The sequence below is a fragment of the Embiotoca jacksoni genome, unplaced genomic scaffold (assembly GCF_022577435.1).
Source record: "Embiotoca jacksoni isolate LCO1_2020_lvr unplaced genomic scaffold, fEmbJac1.0.p SCAF_1, whole genome shotgun sequence".
In the NCBI taxonomy this organism is placed as follows: Eukaryota; Metazoa; Chordata; class Actinopteri; family Embiotocidae; genus Embiotoca; species Embiotoca jacksoni.
The window spans coordinates 24,489,924-24,517,809 of NW_027185229.1; the positions used below are offsets into that span (position 1 = coordinate 24,489,924).

At 42.0% G+C, this 27,886-nt stretch overlaps 1 protein-coding gene across 3 annotated transcripts in view; it reads left to right on the forward strand.

Annotated features, from left to right (window-relative positions):
- Positions 1-27,886, forward strand: part of LOC138198119 (membrane-associated guanylate kinase, WW and PDZ domain-containing protein 3) — a 116,588-nt gene that overhangs the window by 50,214 nt on the left and 38,488 nt on the right. The gene's annotated exons all lie outside the window — the stretch shown is intronic.

Genomic DNA, 27,886 nt, shown 5'->3' on the forward strand with positions numbered 1-27,886 from the left:
ATGAGTCTGCTGTACTGGCCAATGGTTGGCACTTGTTTTTGGTTTCCAGGCACAGTTTCAGGTCCTCTGGGGGGGTTGATGGAAGAGTGAGTACGGAGCTCTGATGACAGGCTCCATTTTCACATAAAATGAGTTGCTGGAAATCAGAGATATAATGGACTGTGTGGAGTATACATCCTGGAGTAGAAAATACCTTTTAAGGCACTGCAGTGATGATGATGAGGAGTGCGAGACAAGCAGAGGAAGAAAGGCTGTATGAAAGGAAGTCAGACTAGAGCCACATGGTATTTAAATCCCCTGGAGGTCTTATCTATTCATCAGTGATTAAAGCAAGCTTGTTTTTACTAATAGTAACATAGCTTTATTTATATATCACATTGGGTCAAGCTATAAAAATGCTGATGTATGTCTGTCGACCATGAAGACATGTTGTAAAAAAAATTAAAAACTGAATTATTTAATATTTTTAGGACTTTACACACTGTACCTGTCCTTTCAATGAAAATGGCACAAAATGAGTTAAGTGAAGTAACACCTAACCATATATATTGTTTTTGCATTTTCTTTTTTTTTGCTGTAGTTGTGTGTATAAATATGCTATGCTATGGGAAGTTAAGAACACTATAAGTTAGCAAAAACAATATTTATAACCTGATGACACTAAGGATCCAAACAAATAGGGTGTTAATAGAGGACACCATTTCAAACTTGCAACAGTGCTTTTTAACAATACAGCTATAGTGGAATTGCTTTTCCAGAGCTGTGTGGGGTGATGCTCACGTTGATCCTTTAACTGCTCAGTTGAAGTCTTCCTAAGAGTGGAAGCTTTTATGAGTTTGAAGCTGCAGAGGAAATGGACTGAACTGATATTGTATGGCCAGGGCTGGACTGGGACAATATAGATGGAGGGCAACCCTACAGATATTAAAATCAGTAATAAAGAACATAAGTGCTAATAATTAACACCAAATCTGACTGACGATAAACATAAGACATCGGACTGTTGTTGGAACTGAACCATTAATTTCTTGTAGACACAGCAGGTACATATTTTGGCTTCAGATGTGATATTTGACTTTGAGTGACACCCCCAAATATGTGACGGTGTCACTTTATGATAACTTCTCTTATTATCGATGCCATTAATTAAAGTAATCTGCGTCGTTATGGCTCGTTGTAAGTGACTGTTAATGTTTACCGCTCTGACTACACACTCCTGCTCACTCTGTCCCTCCTCATCCTGCCTGTCTCGCTCCTCCTCTGTCTGCACTGCTCGTGGCTCTACTCTCCTTCTTTAAGTTCCTGTTGCTGCACAGTGTCGGCGCTGCAGCTGATGTTGAAGCTCCCGCAGCCCCGGCAGCAAACATATAAACCATGTTTAACAAATTTGGTGACATCCGCCTTGAGAGTTCAAACTTTTTCGTCCAGAGGACTGAGGTCGATTCAGAGATGTGATTGGGCCAGCCCACTGTCAGTAAAGAAAAGTGAGGAGTGCTGCTCAGATGAAGACCTCGCAATTTTTATATTGCTGTTCTGGTCCATATAGTGATATATTCTTAAATGGAGAATAGTCCCTCATTATGGGAGGTGCTGGAGAGAGTAAATGACTGTGAAAAATTGGCATGTCTTACCAAGTGACAATTCACCATTAAGTGAGTTTTCTTTGTCAAAGCAGTTTGTACAATTGTTAGAAAAAGCCTTTAGGCACTGCTGGATTTATGTGATTTCATTCAGTTGTTCTATCAAGTTCACCCAGCAGCTATTCATCCTTGACAAGGTGTGTGTTAAAAATAAAAAAATACATACTCACTTTTTATTTAAATGCAGAAGAAAAAAAATACGATTCATGTTTTGTTTTTCAGTATAAGTGAGATTTTTAGATGAAAGTATATATAATAATTGCCTGTGAATTGCAGTGATGTAGCATAAAATCATCAATAATCAATGATGCAAATGAAAGTGTCTGGGAGACTGTTGAAAAACTTCCTAAGTGGAATATAAAAGCTGTAAAGGCTTGAGAAGTTGAACAGTGGATTAGTTACCTCTGTTGCAACAGCTACGTTTTATATTTCATGTTTAGATTTTTGTTTTTTGAGTTTTTCAGGTGCTTATTTAACTTTTATTCTGCCAGTGTCTGTTCAGCCACCCCATATATAATCAAAAGTATAAACATTTTTGTTTTATATATATATATGTTTATATACACATTTATGTACATGTTTCCTGTAACAGAAAACATTTTACACAAGGTTTTATATATTTGCAGTAAAGCAAGGTTGTTGGAATTTCCAATGGTTTTCACAACGAACTATTATTTGTATAAATAGTTTTTTTGGATGTGTTCACAGGAAAGTGTTCAGGCAAATGTGGTGCATCATTGTGAATACTGAACACATAGTTCTTTATTTCTCCCCGAGCCGATTTAATTAGAGAGAAAATACCACCGTTATTCCTTTTTTGTTGTTGAATTTTGATTCTCTCGCGCTATGACAAATGCTGTTTTGAGTGAGTCAATACCTCTGCTGTGAGCCAGATCAGCTTGTTGTGGTATAGATGTTTTTTGGGACAAAAATATTTTTCTTTTATCTTTACTGTCCTCCGTGTTCTTGGGCAGACAGGTGTAATTGATTGAAAGCTCAGCTTGCTCGACAGAAACTGCATGTACAGTACTCTAAAAACTACTTTCAACAATTTTAGTCACTTCACACCAGGGGTGTCAAACATGCGGTCCTCTGGCCGCACCCGGCCCGCCAGGGGGTCCAGCTCGGCCCGCCGGATGACTTTGCTAAGTGTGAAAATTACAGAAAGACATAAATTGCATTTCTATGAGAATATGGAGGTTTATGAGTACAAACATTCTGTGATTTTTTTTTTTTAATCGATCCAGTAATTGCTTCAAAAACAGCGTAAATGCGATGTGTGCTCCGGAGGCAGAAGCGCTCATTGCCACAGGCAGCAGCGCTCGCTGCTCGCTTTGTGACGCGTTTGACGTCAAACTGACGTTTAACTGTGACTGGCGACCTGTCCAGGGTGGACCCTGCCTTCGCCCAATGTGAGCTGGGGTAGGCTCCAGCCCCCCCGTGACCCTGTTCAGGATAAAGCGGGTGTGGATAATGGATGGATGGGTTATAGACAGAGCAATGTAGCAACATTGCGGTTACATTGTGAGCACCATATCGCTGACATAAATAAAATACTCGTGGTTTTGGTGACTTTCCACAAATAACTGTTTGTGTCTTCTATTGAATAGCTGTTATTTAGTTTGCTTCCAGTGTCACGTGGAATATGTAGGCTGTGGGTCCCAGCCCATTTCAGCCAGTATCAGCCAGTTAACACCTTAGTCTGACGTAAAGGTCACCTCCCCGGCAAATCTCCTCATACATATTCATCTCTGCGCCTATTTAAGACTCTCCTGAGCAAAAGCTTAAGCGTTTCTTTTATTTCCTCATTTCTCCCCCTTAACTGAAGGAAACCAGCCTCTAGTTCACATCCTCCTTCTTTAGGGCAATCTGCTCTCATCTCAGCTCCTGAGCCAACGAACTCCTCCAAGCAGGCTGAGTTAGCAGCCTCTGAGGATGGTAAAGCGCTTGTTTGTCCTTCAGGAAAAATGAACTGAGGAAGATGGAGCTGGAAGTGTGGCGCTGAAGTAGCTGGCAAGGCGATCTGCTCGAACTCCTCTCTCTGCCCTCAACATCACTTTAGCACCAGCAAACTATCCCCTAATTAGCAAGTAATGTATTATGGATGAACTTCTAATGGATCTATAGAAATAACTACACGGCAATGCCTGCGTGGGTGTTTGTGGGATTGTGTGCTTGTGTGCGGATACTTACTCAGTCATGCCGCATCCATGCATGCACTAGTAGCTCCATGTGCATGACCACATCCAATGCACGTGTGTGCTATCATGTCTTGCACGCATGTGGTTCCAAGCTGTTGCATATCGCCATCAGCGTTAGTATCCCAGCTCATTAAATGCACCCTCCGCTCCGACTACAGGCAAGAACAGAACAGTAGTGGATAATCTCATGAAAAATGTAGGGGAGCAGCAGCCTTATCTCTCGGGCCCTGTGCTGGGGTGGTTTGTGTGCTGCTCGAGCCCTTTGATGTAGTCCATTGATCTCCCCTTGCTGACATGTTCTCCCAGGCCCATGGCTGCACCAGCCGGAGGGGTGATTAGCCTTATTAGTGTAATGGAGGAGAGTAAAGGGCTTTAGAGGTGGAAAGGATGAAGGAGAGAGTGAAAGAGGAGGTGGAGAAGAGGGGAGGAGGGATGTTTGGCTATTGCAGAAGATGATCAAGCTCCAGCACATAAGATTCTCTGCCTGTAATCAACGTGAGGGAGTGAGAGCGGAAGGGAGGAGGCCAGCTGCAGCAAGGCAAGCCAATTTGTGACTGGGTTGGGTTAAAGTGCAGCACTGCAGTCCTTTGTTGCACTGCTCGCCTCGCTGCCGTGATTTATTGTCCATCTCCGAGGATGAGTGCTACTGTAGAATGCAAAATTGGTTTTGACTTTCAAGGAGGGGTCGAGGGGATTTGGCCACATTTATGCTGAAAACTATGATCAACACCGGGGCGCTGTGGGCTTTTTGGCTTTAGCTGCCAGCTGGTGTTTCTGAGAGCAACATGCTTGAACAGACATCGTTTAATTTGAGAAGATGGGTCAGCAGCAGGAAACCAAATGAATGAAAGCAGAACGCCGTGGGGGGCTTGCTAGTAGGCTCGTGGTGACGTCACAGTTACATTGGCAGTGAGGAGGCTGGTTATGGCATGTTGTGATGATGAAACATAGGGTCATATTCAAAAACTTGACTTTTCTCTGTAAGTTGCTGCATGGCTCTTGCTTGCAGAGGGATATCATGAACTGTTATTTTAGAAAAAACATTTCAGATAACAGACTCTCAATGTGTACTTTTCTCCCTCAAGCAAGAGCCCGAATGATTTCCTCTGACAAGGCCGACCACTCCTTCTTCATGACTCTCCCATCATTTACTGCACGAGCATGTAGACAATGTATGTGATTTACTGCCATGCATACACTCGCACGAGCCACAAGTGAATCCATTTAAGTGCTTTGGTCACAGCAGGAAAGCAGAGGGGCTCAATATCCCTTTTTCCAGACGATGCACTATCACACAAAGACACTCCCTCGGCCATTGTATAACCAGACGTCTGCCTCGCTGTGGAGAAGGCGGCCCCCAAGAGAAGGTCACAGGTGAGGGGAGAGAAGAGGCTTTAAGAGGGAAGGGGGGGGGGGGGGGGGGTTTGTGGTCGTGGTGAGAGTAAATTATGTGGAGGCTGCTTAGTTTGACAGACAACCAAAACGGGGTGTGTCTGCTGTCATTTCCTCCTCCTCCTGCCGTTATGGTTTTTAAGCAGCTGCTACAGGGCTTTGATCACTTCTGTATGTGTGAAATGACCGACAAACAGACATGGAAGCACAGGGACGAAGCTCATGTCTGGAGAAGTAAAGTAGCCTGTCGCTCACACCTTCAGCTTCCTTACCAAAGTCAGCCTCCTTTTGGCTCACCCTCACCCAACATTTGGCCACTTGACAAGATGGCTTTTACTCATTATTATACTTAATTTTTTTTCTACTTTACTTTTTTGCATATTCACTAACCATAGCTTGTTTGTGTTTTTGATTAGTATGTCCACCTTGTTTTGTTGTTATTTCTTGCGTATGATAATTATATATGATATATACGTGTGTGTGTGTGTGTGTGTGTGTGTGTGTGTGTGTGTATATATATATATATGTATATATATATAGATTTACTCTGAATGTTCCATTTCAAGATTGCATATGCTGTTAAGATTGTGTAAAAGTCTATTTCTCACTTACAGTAATGTTGCCATTTTTTTCAAATGCAATTTCTTGAAAAAGGCATATTCATATTATGACCAACCCCTCCTATCTTTGAGTTCAAAACTCCTTGCGTTTCCATGTCCGCTTTTTTTTTTTTCTCAGAACCACACATTCACAGATGATGACACGGTGTGAGAATAAACAAGTCTTCTCCTCTCAGTCGTTTTCACTCCTTCTCTCTTCCCAGTCATGCCACCTCCTTGCCCTCCCACACACACACACACACACACACACACACACACACACACACACACACACACACACACACACACACACACACACACACACACACACACACATCTCGTCGCCCATGTTTCTTTATCACCATCAGACCGTGAAGAGAGACCTTTTTTTTTTTAATGAACACAGTAAATACTAACAGGACGACAATCTGTCTCTGCTGGGGACCTTTTCTTTTTCCAGCAGCCTGTCAGGCCCTCGCTGTATCACACCTCAATAATCTCGGGTCAATTGCTTTGACCACAGCACCTGCTGGCTGCAAGATTGCCTGCTATCATTTTAATGGATCGCCACTCTAGATACTCTTCAATTATGCCTCACTTCTGACACATGGCACCGAATGTCAGTCTTTTTAAATGTTCAAAGTGTGAGATAAGTCGGAAGTTTTAAAAGAGATCCGTTCATCTTGAAATCACCATCTGACCGATAGTGCAGGGAGTAAATATTTGCTCAGCCAGGACAGCTTGTTTCTTCTCTCGCAGCTATTTTCTGAGGGTGGTGGGGCTCTTGCTGTGACACAATGACAAGTTGTGTCATGGCCCTGTAGCAGGCCAGTATTTACACACATTCTCTTGAGGACATGCAAAGGGCACGTGTTAAAAATGCACCCACCCTGCATGCAATGTAGATGCATACACTCATAATCACTGAAGGTGATAGGGAAATGCTAAATCAAAAATAATTACATACAAAGGCTGACTCAAATGATTGTGTGTGTGACTCCTACAAGCCCCTCAAGCTGTAGACCAGCATCACATACCAGCTTCCTCCACCGCACACCCGCAAGTGTCTGTGATACACATTGGGCGCCACATCTGTCTGCCAAAATCAGCAGCACAGAGGGACAAATATGTGTGGTCTTTTGCTGTGAACTTGGCCGGCCTGTTCCTCCCCCTTCGTCACTCATGTCCCTGCTGCAAGAGTCGAGAGAGTGAGTTTAGCAAAGTAAACTCTCTCCACTCAAGAGTCATTTAGTTATACTGTAAGCTAGTCTGTGTTTGTCAGTGAAAGCACTGCAGGGTATCAAAAGTTCAAGTGCGAATAATCTATTTTATTTACACGGGTTGAAAACCACAAGAGGGTCGGCATATTTGATTTTAATAGTACTTCCGTTGTGTTCAATATCTACTACCAATATGCTTCTGTCTTATTTTGATAAAGGGGTTTACTGGATGTTTTTAATGCTGCCACATCAATAGTAAGTCAACTGTAAAAAGACAGAGGACTGGTTTATGAGATCCGATGTCTAATGAATCCTGAAACCATTTACGTGCTGTCGGGTTGTGAACAGTGGCGCTCTCGAGGGTCTCAGAGGAAATTTACTGTTATAGCATGGAAGACAAACACTGAAGGGGCCGCATGTTTTGATAACAGCGGATCATCACTCCGCCCCAAACAAAGCTTGAAAATCGTTCAGCCATGGCCCAGCGATAGTCTTATTTCCATGTCGGGGTTTGCATGTTAGTGGTGGTGTGGAATAATAAGTGAAAAATGCCAGAGAGGGGTTTTTGTGTGCAGAGGAAGAGTTGACATAAGAGAACAGTCTGTGTTGTGGTGATACGCTCTCATATTGTATTCTGCCTGCGTGAACGGCTGTCATTGTCATCCCAGGCAGATCAGGAAGACTAATTCAAAAGGCTTATGCATGCTAACAGTACTCTGCTTGGTTTTTAGAAGTTTATTTACGCACTGTATCTGTGTGCATAAAACTCCCGCTTTTCCTTTTTCTCATCGACCCTCACACTCAGACAAAATGGTTCCCCGTAACCATTTTAAATTACTTCCACAACATTCATTTTTAGAAGAATTAGGTTGAAAAAAGGACAATTGGATTTTGAATGCATACATTGTTTAGTCTTTATCTGGAGCAATGACTCAGTCGGTCATTTGCTCGAACACATTGCCCTCAGTGGAAATCAAAATGGAGCCTCTTTTCATGAAGCGGTCCGTGCAGAATATCGTTGAGCAGCGTTTATCACTGCGTCGAAGCCATAAGAAGTGTCAACTATTTATCACTAAAAATAAAATATGTGAAGAGCATACTGAGTAGCATTCTGCTGTCTTGTTAACGCAACATGCTGCCTTCTCAATGCTGAGGCTCCACAAGATGCAAATTACACACTCCTCCAACCCTGTTTGCCAGATCACTGCACAGTACTCACTAACCTAAAGAGAACCAAAAGGAAACAATACAAAAATCTGCATTACTCTTCATCCTCCTCTTCAGTATTCACTAGTGGATAAAAGCCAACCCCCAGGGTGACTTTAGTATTGAAGTGAGCCTTGTCTCCTCGGTGCTTTCCCTGGCTGAGCTTGAGATTTTCAGTGTTTTGTCTGGCACAATAGTTCCGTCCTCCTGTTTGCACTCTAAACATTAAATAACAAGCCATGAAGAACAGCTGAGGTTTAAGTATCATAAGTTATATCAGAAGAGAACTTTATGTATCCTTGAATCCCACTCGTCAAAAAATACCATAATGGAGGATGAATTTGTAAAAACATCACATCTCCCTTGAATATTTTAGAAGACGGTGAAGACTTCAGAGTGAATATGATAGATTCTGAAGGTGTGAATTGGGCTTTAAAAGTGATGCTACACTGGGACGTAATAAATGAACCTGTATGACATGCAACACCCCAGGCACAATCAGTTCCTTAATTGCAGTGAGGCAGAGCTGTGCTGGCATGCTCAAACCAGAGTGATGTTGATTACACAATGCAATTGCTGTTAGCAATCGTGTGACATAGAGATCATTATCTTAATGTATTAAAATTCATTATCACCAGAAAAAAATGCATTATGAACCTTCTAAAGGTTGATAAATAATAAAAAAATAAGCCCCCCAAAAATCACCCTTATTTCACTACATTCACTCACTGTGACCCCCGTGGACTTTCTAATTCTTTGCGTGGTGATGTCCTCCACTTGTCATTTCCGTTGAAATTAAAAGAAGCTGCACTAAAGCTCTGCTGGATGAGCAGAAACAGAAAGCGGCAGATAGAAGAGGAGGGGTTGTGGCCGGAGACTGCCCTGGCATGGGAGGATGGCGATTTGGCAACATCAGCTGTCTCCCTGATCCCCTCTCTCTAATTCTGTCTTCCTATGACAGAGAGCACCCAGCCCCAGTCTCCCACCCATTATGCATGGATGAGCTTTATTGCATTATGTTTTTTTAGGCTAACACACTTAGCAAGCTTGTAGCATGCACAACCCCTCTCCACCAACTTGGTGAATAATTCAAGGCCAGGGCATTAGGCTTGGAATAGAGGAGCTTAATCAAAGGCTACAGCTTTCAGTGCGGCTCAGCGCCGCCCCATTGGCAGTAGTAACCTCAAGCTTGGCACAACATAGAGTTTAAATAGGAAGTTGAATTATCAGGCCAGAGGCAGACTTTGGAGGGCTGTGTGAGCTTTGAGAGACTCTTGAGATTGTAATGCAATTCTGAAATCTCACTTTCAGAAAACCTCCTTGATTTTTATTGTGAGCACCTCGTACTGCACACGCTGCCGCTGAAGCTGCTGTGAAGGCAGTTCAACTCGGCTCCTCCCTTTATCTTTTTTAACCTCCATCCGCTATTCAGATTTATACTGTGCTTTAATTTTTTTTTTTTTCTTCTGAAGGATCATTTGTCTATAAGCATGCTGTGGGATTATTTGCCAACTATTGTGGATTTAGGAATATTTTGGATTTACTTCATCTCTTTTAGTACAGCGTCTGGGCTGTGAAGCAAAATATGGCTGTAAAAACCTGAATTTTTAAAATGTCAAGTTTTCAGGAATTTAGACGAATTGCTTAAAAAAAACAAAAAAAACCCAACATAGATTTATAAAATGTTTATAAAAGCTCTGGAGACCCGAAAATGTCCCACCTAAATGGCAAACTTTCAGGTCAAGTCAAAATGTACCAAAACAAAAAAGCATTAGCCATTAGCTGTATTTGTGTCTGTCATGTGACCCACTTCACTTCTTTATATGCTCTATATCCGAAGAGCATGCACAGCTCACAGGCAGCAACACTCTACCATACATTTACACTGCTGCTCACAGCTGACCAGGAGTCCTGCTGCGGTAAAGTGAGCAGTTCTGGTCCAGTTAGGATTGAAATGAAGAGTTTTCTGTTGACCGCCATCCACCCTGTCTTCTTTTTCCATCTCTTTTGCTTTATCTCAGCGGCATCCCTTCATAAAACCATCTTGTTGCTTTTGATTTGAATTTTTTTTTTTTACTTTCTCTCCCACCTCTATATCATGTTATCCAGATTTTCCTTCTGTGCTGTCTCCTCCTGTCTCTCTCCATCTATCTGACTTTATCTATTTCTCCTCTTTAGATCTCCCTCTCTTTGTCTTCTTTTCTCCATCTATTTTCTTTCTCTCTGTTTCTCCTGCTTTCGCTCTCTCGCTCTCTTTCTCCCCTGTAAAATGCATCCAGGCTTCCCTCGGGGGCTAATCCTGTTGGAAACGTTTCAGGGAAAGCGGATTATCTGCCGGAGCGGCATGATTTTTGGAGAAAGTTCACTCACACTTGATTAAATTAATCATTGTCCTCCAAAACCCCTTATGGTCTTTCCTTGTGGATATTGGTGGAGATAAATAACTGTCCTCAAACAGCATAATTCAGCTCTAATTGATTTGGGGAGGTGTACTCTCACTGTAGATAGTGGGCTGGGTTGTGGGGTTGGTGCAGCGCTGTTCAACCACAGAGAGTGGGTGGCGGAGCTGTCTGGAGACTATTGGCGAAGCTTTAGTAGGCACAGAGACTGTTTTAATCTGGCAGTTTGCAGGTCGATGCAAAATCTTTGACAGTTTAATTCATCCTCACTTTTCAATTCACCATTGGATCGCTTGAAGGTGGCCCCAGTGTGCGTTTGTTACAGCTAGACAGGAACTAATGCCTGATTTGGTCTATGCTTTCATAATTTATGTAGAGGTGTCAGCATGCATCATGCAGCCACCACAGAGAACACACTGGAGGGAGGAATTAGGTTGTACATGCAGGTGTGTGTGTGTGTGTGTGTGTGTGTGTGTGTTGCCAGCAGGCAATTGTTAGTTTGTTGTTTATAGCCCATGAAGAGCAGTGTGGTCAATGAAGCTTCACAGGTGGATAGAATACAGCATAACCTTGAGATGACGATCAACTTTCCACTTCTCTGCCTGATGCCCTCCGTCCCTCTCTCCCTCTTCCAGACATATTTCAAAGGAAAGCCTGCCGAGGCTCTATTTAACAAGAATATCCCCTCATTACACAACAGCAAACCTTAAAAGTTACCATCCGCTAAGTGGTTTCATTGAAGGCAATGAAAAATTCCCTTTCAAAGGAAATAATTACAGCTGGTTCTTCAGGGGGGCATGTAGCAGCAGTGTTTATGGAGGATAATTACTATGCAGAGCAATTACTCTATAGCAACAATTGGTAGCTTTACCCCACATGAGTATGGGGATTAGAGCTGTGATCATCCTGGGTGTCGAGCACTTGTCTGGGTGTGATTATTGGAAAGGTCCAAGGTTTGGAGTGAATCAGGAGTGAGGGTTTTCCATCTGCCCTCTGTGCACTGTAGTACGAGGAAGGTGTATTTGTTGTGTGAGGGATGCAGCTTTTAACTGACTCTTGCTGAAAATATCTATCTATATAGATTCAGGCTGTAAATAATATTATTTACGTGTTTCAGTGTTTATTTTATTACCACTATTTATTTCATTTATTTGTTTTCAAAACATGTCTAATTTTTATATAATGTAGTATTTATTGTAATATTGTCTGAAGTGGTTAGGATGGGTTTAAAATTAAGTAGCGGACTTTTATATTCTACATGAGTTGGAGTGAGTGTTGCCAAGGTAACAGCTAATGAGGGACCTAATTCAATCGGTGGTAGAAAAGGGGTTTATTTAAAAAAATCTGTATCTATTTTGTATGTTCATGTGTCTTCTTTGGTAATAATCCTTTGAAACAAAAAAAAAGTGGGATGAAAAATGCTTATTATATCCTCTAGAAAATCTATTGGTGCATTCATAACGTGGACAATTCTTTATACGTGCAGACGTGGGTGTGTTTGCATGCGTGTGAGCCATGTTTGTCACGCCTCCCTGCTGCAGTACAGGAGCACTGTCGGAAAAATGGCATCCATAGTCCACGTCTCTGGAGATTCATCACGTTACATCATGTTCCACTTGCTCAGCAGACATCCTGCTTGAAATGCCTTTCAGGTTTGACTCCTCATGTCTGGATACCATAGTTTGTCTGTTACATAATTTGTCTGCAGGAAAGATGTGGTCGCTCTTTTTTTCCCCTTCTTCTTTCAACGCACATACCTGAGGTTGCCTGTCTTTCAGAATCAATGTATCTGTTACAAATTTAGCTGTGAACTGCAGAGACGGGATTCAGACTGCAATGGATTTGCATGCTTTTTTTGAACTGGGCCATGTGCAAATGGGAGAGAAAAAAAAATAGATTCTGGTGTCTTGTAGAAAGGCACTGGTTTAGAGAGGTTATGAAAACACATTGTTTCTACTTCACAGACCACTGCTACAAGCTGCTTTATTAGCAGTTTGTTTTGGGATTTTGTGTGCATGAACAAGCAAATCCTTAAAACTCATACACAATATTCACAGCCAATATCATGAAATGATGCTAATGCTCGATGTTTTTTTTTTTTTTTTTTTTGGGGGGGGGGGGGTAATTCACTTGTAATCATTGAAATTCACAAACAAAATGCCTAATAGCCACTGGTGCCAACTGCTTTTCTCAGTTTTTTTATCATCATAAATTGAACATCCTTTGATTTTGGAAAATTTCCTGGACAAAACAGACTATTTTAAGACATGTTAACAATTTGTAGATGAACTGATTAATCGATGAGTCTAATAAATCATCAACACTAATAAAAATGTTCATCAGAGGCAGCCATCTTGGCAGATGGAGGCTGTATTGATTTAAGCTGCAGATACCACAAAATCATTTACAGTGCAGCAAAATTCAGTAATAATATTTTATGGGCAACATTTTTTTTTTATTTTAGACTTCCATTTTTTTTTCAACTGTTCAATATCTAAATTGACTCACTAGTAAATATTTACTTTCCTCTGCAATTTATTGTGAATTTCATTTGTGAGAAAAGGTTCAATGATGTATCGTAAAATATCAACCGCAGAGTTCTATTAAATGTATTTTATTTTATTTTTTTTTACAAATTTCGTGGCCAAAAATATTTAAGGTAATATTATATTATGAGCTTGATAACAGGGTTATTTGTATCTAAACTGTCTGTGCTCATGTAGAGTGCCTCTCTGTTGTTGTGAACAACCTATATGAGATTATTAACAGGTCAGATCACACACCTGAGCCAGGTTGCCATGGGATCGGCATGGGGACTGTCAACATCCCCAGCTGCAGCTAACAGCTCACCCTCTCCTGCCCCTCTCGTGTGTTACCTCCTCTTCCATTCAACTCCAGGCCACGCTGACTCACTCTCCCTTCGGTCCTATAACACCATGTTTGTCTGAGAGCTAACTTTTCCCGAAGCCACAGACATGTCAAAGCCTACCCTCCATGCTTGTCTCCATTGACTTCTCGCCCAGTAAGTGTCAACACACAACTGACAGTAATTCCTTGGCCTGTCCCACACACTCTCCTTTTGTGGCCACTCTAACCCTTCTGTCCTTCTCCCCTCTTGTCCCTCCCCGGAGCACTCAACTGTATTCCAGTGAAGTCTTCCCAATGTCACATCAGTTAAAAGTCAGTCCCAGAAACGATGCATAAGGAACGCTATCCTTCGCTTTTAGTATTTAACAACAGAGAATTGAGGATTTAAACCAAAGCTTAAGTCGTTTGTCTGCACAGTCACTAGGGAGTTGAGTTAAACTTTTTCATATATTCAGAATCATTTCTGGCTGGAGGACTTGAGGTTGTCTGGCAGTTCCAGCTGCGTGACTGCTGTCGGGTTCACAGAAACTATTTTTAAGAGAGCCACCAACAGGCCTCTTTCCCTCGGCACCTAAATCCTGCAATCCCTCAAACTCCCTCAGCCTTTTGCCAATTAGGAACGCAGCACATTGTGTTTCCAACTGTTTTCCTGCAGACTCCCCAGCTAAATGCTAGTTATAGCCAATATAGCTTTGTGATGGAGGTGAGCCATTAATCTCCGACTGCAGATCCACAAGCACACCTCCACAGTCTAATCAGCACAGGCTGTTTTCACCTGTGATTAAATTTCTGTCACATCTTCCACTCTGTCTGTGCAATAAACTGGCATAATGCCAACACATTGTGCAGCCCTTCACAGTGCAGGAGGTCAAGGTGTGGACTAATGCTTCATTACAATCTGTGTGGGAGTCTCATTGTGGAATCAGACTTTTATATTTACTGCAGTAGATATACAAGAAGCATCGATGCTGAGAATGAATGGCATCTTACAACACAAAGCAACAAGGCCTAAACTGCTTGCACTTTAGTTATTTTCAGTGTCAGAGCTGATGTAATCTGGGTGTCCTGTCATAAACACCGTGAGGATGTATCTGATGCGGTCTTCTTTATTACTTGCATTGTTATAAATGGCTCTCTGTGTCCTCTTACTCAGCAGGATTAGAGCCCGGGATTAAGATTCTGCGCAGTGAGCGAGTGGCTGTGCAGCGAGTGAGGCGAGTTATTGGAATTGCCATCATTATCCTCTGGATATCTCATCATGAACTTCTCACCTCAGTGCTCCTTCAGCCACACTGTATGCTGCACTTGCTGAATGCCCACAGCTGCACAACATTAAATGTACAGATGTTCATGAAGTTCCACTTTTAACTGCGTGTTTGCTGAACTACTTCTGCCCCCTCTTCTGTGTATCTTCTAAAACTTAGTTTAACTTTCTCTTGCGTAAATTGATACATGATATTGATGGTTAGTTGAAATTTTTGGAATAAGCACTCTGCAATCATACATATAGCAAGATACTGCATGTTGTGCATAGCCAGGGAGAGTAGGGGAGTTGCTTTTGTCCCCTAAAGCACTGTTTCCCAGGGACTTAAGTTGCACAGAGTTCTGCAGTCGGTCAAAAGATATTTAATCTGAATGTCTTTTGACTCATTACAATAATTAGAAAGTCCTTTTTAAAGAAAACAATTCCAAACATGCTTTGGTTACACATTGGTTGTGACCAATTTGAACATGTGTTGCTTTTGTCACTTTTAATTAATTACAAATTGAAAATCTTTGAGCATATTAATTGTAAGCTCACCACTTTTCACCCACGTGCAACAACTTGCAAGTCAGATAGAAATGAATGCTGCAAAAGGCAAAGGCAGCTCAGTCTCTCAATTTCAGCTGACAGAGTGCAATATATTCGTTGTATCTGACAGATGTCATGCGATCAATGTTGACGACCGTTGAGTAACTCGGCGCTGCCGTTGGATGGGGGTATGAGAGGTAAAACGTATGTGTGCTTTGTGCTCTCGTAGCACGATGCACTTTTAAAAGATGCCCCGTTGGCCCCAGGATGCTCTTTGCTCACTCAACAATAAAATGCACGGTATTGGAGGCGATGGACTGACATTTTAAGACATCCTTAGCCTTCCTCAAGAAGCTGCGATTATAAAAGAGAGAGTGGAAGAAGAGTCATTGCCCGGAGAGTAGAATTAGGCGGTGAGCTGCACCTTTTGTTCACTCTGTATATGATGACAAACATGCCCAGACTAACTTGTCCTTCGGTCCAGACCTTGGGAAATTACTTTGAATGACAGCGCACTGTGATGATCTGCAGCATAGAGGAGTAGTGAGTGCTGAGTGACACACAGATTCTCGCTCTCTCAGTTCTGGCACACACACAGGAACACAGTCTTGCTCCCTTTCGCTTTCTTTCTCTGTGCAAATTCTGGTGAGGCGGCTGCCGTCTGAAAACAACGAGGCTAGCACATCTCATCACCACAGCAACAATTACGTTTCTATTTCAAGCTTATCTTCGCCTGGGTGTGCGTGTGGTTGAATTAATAATATTATCCTCCTCTGTCAATCTGTCAGTCACTTAAATGCCTGACAGAGAGAGAAACAGTGAGCCAGAGATTTCCCTGATTCCCGTCTTCTGCTCTGAGATGGCCCGCATTAACGAGCACTTTGTAGTTCGACTCCTATCTGTCGCCGTTGAGGAAGATGACTACGATAGCCCATATTTCTCTCATCACTCCCCGGCGGCTGGCAGGATTAATGGCGAGCTGCAGACTGTGGCGTCCGACAGCCATCTTGGGTTAAGGATGACTCAGCTGTTTTTGCTCATTGTAGACTCATTAAACATCAAAAGAAATGCCTGATGAGCTCAGTGGTTGCAATAATGCACAGAATTTGTTCCGCAGTGTTGAGTAAACAGTATTTAAAGCGCTCCTTAGCGGAGCCTGTTTCAGGTTTTGCTGCTGCGTTTTCCTCTTACAGTGACTACCAGTGTAATTCCCTGTGCACTTTGTGAGACTGTGTTTATGGTGCCTGGGTGTGACATTTTAAAAAGTAAAACAGACTGTGCCATTAGGTCTGAGGCACATGTAAGTGGTGGTGGGAGAAGAGAACCCCGGCTTCTACGTCGTGTTCCTGACTGCCTCTCCATGTTGGTCGGCTTCCACCTAATTTCAGTTGCTAATACGTTCCCTTACTTACAGTTTTCTCCCACCTTTAATAATTGAAAATGCCTGGCCGGCTTCTTGCTCCACAAAAAACACGATTTCACTTTTATGGAGACATGATTTAGCAACAAGCTTGGGATTAGACAGACTCTCCCATAAGCAGAGAACAACACAGCACTTGAGTCACACTTGTTTTTTAGACATAACTTGAAAACTCATTCCTCTCCAGCAGAAACAGTGTTTGCATGCATTTGTGCCTGATGTAGTTTTGCATGTGAAACAGGTAAAAGTGGAGAGATGGGGTGAAAAAGAAATGCACTTCAGTTATAACCAGAGGTTTCTAAACCGGCGTAGAGCCGAGAGGACGTGTATCACCAGAGGGAGAGATGGAGATTGGAATAAAAAGAATCTCAGAATCTGATTCATCTGGGAGTAATAAACAAATGGAAATGCTGTGATGCTAGCGAGGCGGTCGAGATTCAGTTCAATGAGAGTAATGCAGAAATCAAAACGCCATTTAAAGATGGACAGAATTTGACAGGAGAAAAAACTCCTGGTGAACCTTATTGATCAAACACGTCAGGCAAATCCAAAATATGAGAAAGATGGCAGTTGCTCTCAAGGTCACTGTCAATAAAAAAGAAGCTGCAGTGTTTTCTTATAAACGGTGACAAAGTTTAACTTGCATTTTATGTCATAATTGCTGCACAAATGTCTCAACAGTTATGGATTTCTAAATTATGTTCAGACATTCATGGTTCCCAGAGGATAAATCCAAATGACCTTCATCATATTTGTAGCCGCCATTAGCAGTTAGCTCAAATTAGGATTAACATACAAAATTCCATTTTTTTAATTTTCTTTAAAAACAATGTGGTGTAAACTTTCATTGGATAGATAAAAACTCTTTTATTACGAGGTCTTGCGGACATGTTGTTAGAGCCAGATGCTAAGTGAGGATCCACATGGGATGCAATGTGTGTGTTTGTGTGTATGTGTTTGTGTGTCTGCGAGTTCATTCTCCAGCTGTCTCATTCTGCACAGACCACATTAATGATAGAACAGAAGCAGGGCCGTAGACTGCTCATTAAAGAGAGAGTGGAAGAAGAAATGTGAAATGAAGAGGAGCCAGACAATAGAGGACCTTTCAGACGGCAAAAAAAGACAGAAAAACTGAAGTTAGAAGTTTTGAGAAACAAAACCAAATTAAAACTGCCAGCAGTGATATGCGGGCCCTCGCAGCTTCACGTCGGGGATTCAGCGGGTCGGGGCTGCCGGCCTAACTCATGAAAGTTGGTGCCTGACGCAAGTTTCATGAGGTTTGGAGCATCGTTTGACCTTAAACATCAACTTCCTGTGTCACGGCGAAACATCAAACTTATCCGCATCGCCCTGGCTATACTATATCCTATATACTCTATACTGTATACAAAAATTAATTTTGGGTCACATTTTTGGACGACATGACTTTTCTTTGAATATTTTGGAGTATGACCTTTTTCTGACATGCATGCCTCAAGTTACTTCTCACACTGAGCAACCGCTCTTACACCACTGTGTCATACTATTATCATGTTGTCCGAAAAATAAGAATAAAAGTCACTTTTGGACTTTTTTTTTTGTTTTGTATTGTTGTTGACGTTTGGTTTGGTATTAGTATGATTGCACTTACAGGGACTCGCCTTAGGAGGTCTTGCCCTCCGTGAACCACGTGGCTTACACTTAGAGGGATTTGCTCTCCGCGAACCATGTGGCTTATTAAGGGGACTCACCCTCAGTAAACCGTGAACCTTGTGTGTTACCTCGGCGGGGAAACCGTGAACCTTGTGTGTTACCTCGGCGGGGAAACCGTGCACCTTGTGTATTGCCTCGGCGGGTGAACCGTGCACCTTGTGTGTTACCTCGGCGGGGAAACCGTGAACCATGTGTGTTACCTTGGCGGGGCTCAAACCCGTGTCTTCATAAGGTTGTTTCCAGTTCAGAGTTCGGCGTCGTAAACTGCTGGACTATCTTCGGCGCCGGAGGAGGTGTCGCAGCGGGAGAAAGAGTTTCACGGAGTTCACTCAGAGCTTCCAGTGACTCAACCGACAGTCTGGTTAACTCAACAGGTAAAAGATTCTACTTCACCAAGGTTGCTATTAATGGTTTAGATTCCACCATGGCCTGTTGATGGCGATTCAACTTTTAGTGAAGTTGAAACGTTTGGAGAAATTGAAAAAGTTTTGCATACACTACACATTACAGGAAGATATTTAATATCACTGCAGACCCCCTTGAAAACATATATATCTACTATCCAAAGAATGTCTGTGGCAATTTTGGTCGCATTCAAATGAATATTTATGGGCGGTGGAGTTATAGGTTGCAGTGAGCCAAAGCTTTGTCACAATGCCATCTAACTCTTCTGGGAAGATTGGTGGCGCAGTGGTTAGCACTGCTTCCTCTCAGACAGAAGATTTGGGGTTCAATCAATGACAAAGGGGGGCTTTGTCATGACTTAACAAAAGAAATCATGAGTCATTTTTTACTTTGAAAATACCGGTCATTTTTTGAACAACAAGCATGACCTTTGGGTCACTTTTTGGCCACCACGGGCAAACCGATCGACGAAAACAAATTCTTATGATAACTTTTAATTCCAAACATGTTAAGAGGGCACAGACTCAATTTCAAGTCGGTCCGACAAAATCTAAAGGAGGAGTTTGTTAAAGTACAACATGTGCGAATCGCCAAAAATGGTGACTAAATTCAAAATGGCGGACTTCCTGTTGAGTTGACGTAATGGTGCAGTGTAACTTTTTTGTACGTCTCGGTGTGATACACATGTCCACCGAATTTCGTGCATGTAGCGAAATGGAGCTGCCGGGGCATCTGTTTAGGGGGCGACTCCACTAAAATACAACATTTTTCGCCGGGAGAGATGGGTGTACCAACTTTCATGAGTTTTTGAATATGATAAAGCCTCCAAAAATGCAGTTGTTTACGGAGAATCATAATAATCGCATGGATAACAATAGGGCTTTCGCACCATCGCTGCTCGGGCCCTAAAAAACCTAAGGTATGCAAAAACACAGCAAAATAGAGCAACAACGTGACTCAGCACCTGTGGGGACCGAAATCGTCTCCTCCTGTCTCGCTCTCTTTCTGGGACCGAGACAACCTCCCCCTCACATTATCACAGCAGCTCTGGCATTACTGCCGACGATGCTGCTGTTAATTCACACACCGCAGCTCACCTTTACCCCTCCAGTTCTGCTGAGTTTGGCCGATCTTGCCTTTACTTCACAGGAGGAAGGTCATTCCTCCGTCTCTTGTGTGGTGATGGACAGACGGGAGGGGTTGAGGGCAGAAGAGAGGGGAGCATATGGTTAGTTAACTTTAATGCGGCGGCAGATGTCTCTGTGTAGTTGTGAGATCAGTGGGCTGGAAATGTGTCATGCTATGATCATACAAGGGAATATTTGTAGTCGTTATTGTCAAGGGGCTGCAGCTCTGACCTACGCTCATGTGGCTTGTCGTGTTGGTGGAAAGGGATTTAAGCTTTTTAAACTGTTGCCTTTATGTATAAAAGGATGGTAATTACTATTCACCTCATATTTTAATTAATCAAAATTTGTCATTCCAGAATATCGCAGCTTCGTGTAATTAATGTGGAGACTGCAGTAATGTTGTAATTAAAAGAGCATCATTAACAAACACCTTCCATCTAGAACACACAATCCACATTTGTGTGTCTTTTACGAAAACAAACAATCCAAAATAATTCAACATTGACTTAATTTGCTGAAGTTATGCAAAACAAAACTATGAATCTAATGACCTTGCTGGATTTTTTTTTTTTTCTTCTTTTCTTGTTGTCCCCTCCGCCCCCCCTTTTAGTTCATCCCTTTAAGCCGCTTATACCAGACCTCGGTCCCCATGTCGGCACACTGCTAAAATGAGGTGAAATGAAGTGTGCAAAGAGAGGTTTGGGCATGTGAGACCGCTGCCTGTTTAACTTTGCATAGCTCTGCAGCCAGCAGCCAAGCAGACAGCCAAGCAGAAACACAGCTACACAGCGGCCCATCACGCTCCTCTATTGCAGAATCCTCCAGCCGTAGTAACGCTCCACATGCCAGTTATATAAGTGAAGAGAATTCATCTGACGGTACTGCGTGAGGTGTGAGATTATAAACCAGGCTTATGGCACACAACTCTGTGCTTCTCTCAGCAGAGTCAGTGAGATGCCCCTTGATCCCAGTCTCACATCCAGCTGTCTGAAAAATGGAGCGGAGGCCCTGCTGTAAACTTGCCACTCAACGGGACCCCGAGGCAATATTGTCCCTTAAAATGGTCACAGGAAGCTGCAAGGTTAGAGCAGCATGGAGCCAGGGGGTGGGATTCTGTCAGTCCCGGAGAGTGATGAGGGGAGCTAAACCAGAGGTCTCGCAGGTGTCGGTGCCTTGGAGGGCCCCGTTTAACCGAGTGCCACCGGGGAAGAGGAGAGCCTGATGAAGAGGAAGCTGGTGGCCTGTCACACATCATATGATGAATGGAGAGGGAGGCCAGGATTGAGGGGCTGGTAGCATCTGCCTTCACTGGAATATGGGTGAAGCGGAGCATTAGAGAACGGGGGATTTAAAAGCACAGAGTAAGAAACACCTCAGGGTAAAATCTCAGAATGTGGAGAATGCGGGAAAAACCACAAGCATAGAGAAACAGAAGAGCCCACTGAAAATAAAGCAGCCCTGTTGTTTGGGTAATACTCTTTTATTGACTATTTACACAATGCATCGGTTTTCAGTCTTTGTGTGCATACGTCAGCACAGTGAATTATTGCCAGTGCAGATGCCTTTAATAGTGGGCAAACAGAACAATAGTCTCAATGGTGTGTGTGTGTGTGTGTGTGTGTGTGTGTGTGTGTGTGTGTGTGTGTGTGTGTCATTTTGACATGCACACCATCGCCTACAGGCTGTCATATTTTTTAAGTTACAGCTGCTTACATAAGAACAGATATTTAATGTTTTGACCCCGTATTACAGTTTTCTTTTCTGTTTTTACTCACTAAATAATGTTTCAGAATTAATTAAATCCCTGTAAAACCCCAGGTTATGGGCCAGACTATTTATTGGCTGAGACCAGTCTCCCCAGGTTGCTGTGCAACTGATCAGTGTCAAGATATAATCCATAAACAGAGTCAGGCTAGCTGTTTTTGCCCTGTTTCCAGTTTTAGTGCTAAGTGAAGTTAATAGGTCGCTGATTCCAGTGTCATAATTACTCTATTATCTTTTCATCTAGATTTCAGTGAGTAAGCATATTTCCCAAAATGTCCAAGCATTATACTCTAAAACACGGGTCCCCAACCTGTTGTTCGAGAGCTACCAGTAGCTCCCCACCTGTTTCTGAGTAGCTCTCCGAAAGGGATCCCAATCGAAGATGAAACTATGCATTTAGGGAACATCTTTGTAATTATACAGAAAATTACCCCTTCCCCACCCCCCACCTCCGCGCCTTCAATTAAAAAACATAAAGAAATGCATACAGAAAAAAAGCATGCACATGCTGTTGAATTTAAGCTGTCATGATTCAAAATGTTTGTGCTGAGTATCAATTTGTTATTGTTCACATAAAAAAAAAGCTTATTCAGCTCGTTTGGGTGGAGCTCAGCCGTGTGAATAAATGTTACTAATCACGAGAAGCTCTTGTTCACTTTCATTTTGTCAAAGTAGCTCTCAGTGGTAAGAAGGTTGGAGACCCCTGATTAAAGGGAATCACAGCTGATAAATGTATCTAGTTTTTCTTCTTTTAATCCAGCTCTAATTGAAACTTAAGTATATAATGTTGATTTTTAATCTTTTTAAACACATTTCCCCACCAATCAGCTTGACATATTTAATTTCTTTGGAAATTTCCAGATCTCCACGTGATTTTAAAATAATTAGTTTTTTATGCATAAACACAATGAATGTCTACGACAGTGGTGTCAGATCAGAAAACGATTTGTGCAGTTGTGATTTGTAGCAGACTTAAAAAAGTGCTGACAAAATATTGCCCTGCTGTTCAGATCATCATTTCAGGTTCCTTTAATAAAGCAAAGTCTGACTGATCTGCTATTTCCAAAAAATGATCCATTCATTACACAGTGCAGATCTTTGGGTTAAAGCAGACTGTCTATTGTACTGCAGCAACTGCCTGGAAGCCCCATGTGTATATATTGGAGAGAAAAAAGAAAGGAGGGAATTCAGTCTAATAAATGTATTACATGCAGGGAAACAACGATGACAGTCTTTTGCATACACACTCCTGGTGTACATGTGGACCTTGTGGCATCATATGTCTTCCTCGGTATTCCTACCTTTGGCCTCTCTCTGAGACGACCCAGTGCACTTAGGAAGGTATCAGCTTCAGACCTGAGGATATATTCCTAATTCAGGGGACGGTTAATTAAGTGACAGTCAAACAACAGGGATAATGACCTCCCAGTGGACGTCCACATGCCTGGAGAAAGATGTGTCAGAGTGAAATGTTGCAATAGGCACCAAGCATTTGCTCAAATTTCTATCAAGAGGAAAAAAATATTTTCTTTACACAATCATGCACTTTAAAGGAGTGGCCTGAGATTTCGAGACATATTCGGCCTGTTGTGGAGAGTTCAGTGAGATGTTTGATGCCACGCTCCTCTCTGGATGGTAAACAGAGGAAAGTCACTGCTTCAGGAGAAAAAAGACATATTCTAACTCCCTGTGAGGCCTTCTACAACTTGCGGTTGTGGTTTCTGTGGATTAAACAAACAAGAAGTAATGTTTTAATTAGCATTTGAGGTGACGATTGAATTTGTTGCCTGGCATATTTCCAGTCTTTGTGCCAAGCTTAGCTAACAGGCTGCTGGTGGTGGCTTCATCTTAATCTTACAGAGAGAGGTGTCTATCATCCTCATTCATCTCTGGGTGAGAAAAGCAAAACAGCTTTTATTTCTCAAGATGTTGACCTATTCCTTAAGATATTCTTTGGGCATAAATTGTCTTGTCTTGTCTCATCAGAAAACGTTGAAATTTCAAGTCAGTGATTACATCAGAAATAAATAATAATTGAAATGTGCCGTTTGATAAATAAAACAGATTTTCATCTGCAGTATAGCATAAAGTAATATCGGAATTTCAAACATTTTAACTGACAACAGAAATGTAAGCCTCTTTTTAAGCCGGACTTCTCGGGAATATAGAAAATAACTGACTGATCTAGAGGTAAATAACGCAGACCGAGAAAAAGTTCCACCAACAAATTACATCCCACTGTATCACAAATTAACTTATCAAAGTAAATTAAAATTTCTCTCATGTAATATTATCACCAATGTGTCAGAAATTCTAGATTCCCCTTATTACTATATTGCTTATCACATTACTTCAGTTTAAAAGTGACATAAAGTTTTGCCACTCTTACATAATCATTTTCACAGTGAATGAATCTTCTTTAATATGTAGACTAGAATTTCCAATTCAGTGACTAAACAAATCTCCTCAAACAGATGCATGACATGTGCGTGTGTGTGTGTGAAAGAGAGTTATGTCTTGCGCTTCAAGTGTTAATCTAATTCTGTGGCTTCTGAGTGAGGTGTTGGACTAAGTGAGGATGTTAACAGTCTGTTGCTTCACTCGATGTGCCAGGCACCGCTACATCACTACAGAGTAAGTGCAGATTTTTTTTTTTTTTGGAGCCTCCAGTTTTTGAGAGGAGGCGTTCTGCTGATGCAAGGTGAAATGGCAACACGGCGCTGGAGGATTCCCGTGGGTGACCTTGCTCTTTTCTGACACATCTCCTGCCCTCACTTCATGCAAGAATTATAAGGTAGCAGAGGAGAGGAGAGGAGAGGAGAGGATCTTCAGGAGGAGTGTGTGGTGTAAAGCAACATCTTATTATACATGATTATATATGACTGAGATTACACATCATGATGTAACAGACGGGAAATAAATTAGGTCCAATTTTGTGCCATCACAATGACAGCAGTAGTGAAATGAATTTGTAAAAGTTGAGAAAAAAGAGAAGATAATTTTGAAGAAAAAAAATGGACAGAAATGAAACAAAATTCTCCTTTTTATTATTTATTTTGTTAGAAGACAGTAACCGTACAGTATGTTCATCTTCTTGGCTGGCTGCAGAGAAATGAGTGGCTGGCTGATGGGGTACAATGGAGCTCTTTGAACCCCCGTCACAGAAAAATGAGGCCTTCTACAATAGCAGTGTTATCTGTGGGGAGGAGGAATGAGGAACCTCTGTGATGGGACGACCTCACTAACAGACTCTGACAGGACCCAGGAAGCCACAAAGACCGCACTGTACTTGTACTGCAATGAACAGATCAGAGCAGTATGTTTGTTTGTGTGTGTGTGTGTGTGTGTGTGTGTGTGTGTGTGTGTGTGTGTGTGTGTGTGTGTGTGTGTGTGTGTGTGTGCGTGTGTGCGTGTGTGTGTGTCAGTGTACGCATTCTTCTTTTGCTTTATTTATCCACGGAAGTGTGTGTGTGACCGTGCAAACTCGACTGTTCTGCAAGTCAGACACATTCACACTTTGCAGCTTACAAACATGTAATGTTGAGGACAGCTGGCTATTGATCATTTATTGTCTGCAAGACCTTCACTGTACTGCAAGGAGATGATATAATTCTTTCATCATCTAAAGACAGAGTTTCATCATCACAAATGCACAGTTAGCCAACAATTAAGGGTTCCATATGCATAGAAATATCTGATTTAATTGGCCTGTGCACAGGGAGATTTGAACAATAGTGAAAAAGACCAAGACTGATTTTTAGAGTCCAATATTTTTTACATGAAAAGTCTCAATGGGCCTCACAGGTCCTCCACATCAATGATGTTTGAAGACAAGCCAAATAGCTAAAAAAAGAAAATGTCCCAGCCCTGCAGGAAGAAAATGAAGTGGATGACACTCCAGGGAAAAAATTCAAAGGAAAAATCCAGAGAGAGAGACATTGTAAAAACCTACCGAAGCCATTCAAAGGATATACTTTCAAAGAAATCATAATCTAGCGTGGCAGGTGTAAATTTCGTACCCTTTCATGGCTCTTTTCTGAGTCTGAGACTCGGGGGAACCTGAATTTGGGCAAGTCAGAGATGTCAAGAGATAAGACAAAGGAAAAAAGCAGCTTTTACCCATTTGATAGGTTTCACTTATCTTTTCTGTTTACACTATTATTTTTGCCATATTGGCAGCGTGTACTACACCTCAGTACCTTCTGAACATCAATGAAAAGCCAACTGCCATGTCATAGTTGGTACAAGGCTTAGGAAAATGTAGGATAACAATAGATTAGTGATGTTGAGTGTATCTTATATAGTGCAAGTTTAAATGCCAAATGTTGGACATGCCTTGCCCTAAAGATAAAGCTCTTTAACAGACTTGAAGCTTGGTTGTATACGCCACTAGCTTTCAGAGAGCATATTGAGCACATGTAGTTTGTTGAAACAGCCTTGCTTCCCCGTTAAATCCCTTGTGTGCCAACTGCATTTGAACGAAAAGGTTATTCTGGGACAGTTTTGAGATGAAGTTTCCACACTGGGCCTTGGTTGCCCAGTCTCAGTCTGTTTGTCTGCTCGACCAGCTGTGATGCAGCCTTCTTTGGAGAGGCAGACGGAGATCATGCAACCTTTATTCTGAAAAACTAGGCCCGCTGGGATGACTACTCCTAAAACAGCATCAGATGGCAGCAATGCCTGTGGACATGAGGGGCATTTTGATGCAGCCTCCCAAACTTGGAGCAAGAGTAGTTTAGAACACAAAATAATAGGATCGCTGCGCTGTCACTATAATGGCCTGTGTTGGTTTCTGTCACGAGTCGGGGAGGAAAAGAGGATTTGAGGGTTGAGAAAGCTCACATAAATATAAATATTCCCAGAGCTCATCATTATTCTATCACCCCTCCATAGTCAAGTACATCTCCCCTCTATATTAGTATGTACAGTACATCTACAGAAGCAAGATCTCATCTATAATCCTGCTGATTGGTGTTCATTGCAACGCGGAGCAGAGTCATGCTAAGCAGAGTTTGGTCTGTTTGCGCAGCAGAAAGGGAAACGGAGATGGAGACAGAATAGGGGGAGAAATGGAGAGAAAAATGATTACTTCTCTGTCGTCAAACTGTTTCAAAGCCTACACTCCCTCTTCTGTCGAGAGATGAGGAAGCTGAGGGCAGACGTACACTGAAGCTCCCTTCCTGTTTTCCAAACTCCTCATCATGTTCTTTCAGAGAAAAACTTTTTTTCCCTGCTTGTGTATGACGACTCTGAAGTCTTCGTCTGACTCAAACTTTGCATGAACCTTCTTTGTTCTTACAAAGGCTTCTGGGAGTTTAGAGCAAAAGCGAAATCTTTTCAGATTTTCTTATGAAAATCTCTGGTGTCTCACTTTTGAGGTTGTGGCATTGCACATCTTTGGGAAAAAGTTTTTTGAGGCTTGTGTGCGGTTGTTGAAACTGTAAAGACAGTCGAGCGTGAACATGGCATCCATCTTCTGTCACTTAACAGTTTAGAATTCAGATTTGTTGCTTCAGATCAATGGATGAATGAAGGCAGTGATGACGATGAATTGAGCCCAGTCGAGTTTGTTCTGGCTATTTTCAACAAGCAAGCATCACCGAATGCAAAACAATCAGAAACATATTAGCTCGCCACTCAATTTCCGCAGCACATTTTTATTATTGCTCAAATGCCAAATATCCCTCTGTAACCTCCTTTGTACCCTAAATCACCTTTCATCCTTAATAATTGAAGTGGAGTTCATAGGAAAAAAATTCAGTTTAACCTTTGTTCCTCCATTTAGCTACAATTTCCTGTCAGCAATCAGGCTGGAATTAAAGGGTGAATCAACGAGGATTTAAGCTCTCGGCTAGAAAGACCAGGTGGTCATAAACTGTATACATGAATATATACTCTGTTCAGCACCTTAAAATAGCCGCCTTGTGTTTACCCCCTCCACTGTGAATTTTAAGTGTATCCAGAGGACTTTGTGATTGCTTCAACGATTTGACCTCATTCAGTCAGGGAGGTGCTTTCAAGTAACCTAGAGCAAAATATGTTGGAGTAGAGTAGTCATGGTTTTAATACTGGCTACCAGTGGCCTGTTAAACCTGTCTGCTAAAAGCTGCACTGCACCTTCATAGAATAAAACAGGGGTGTCAAACTCATTTTAGTTA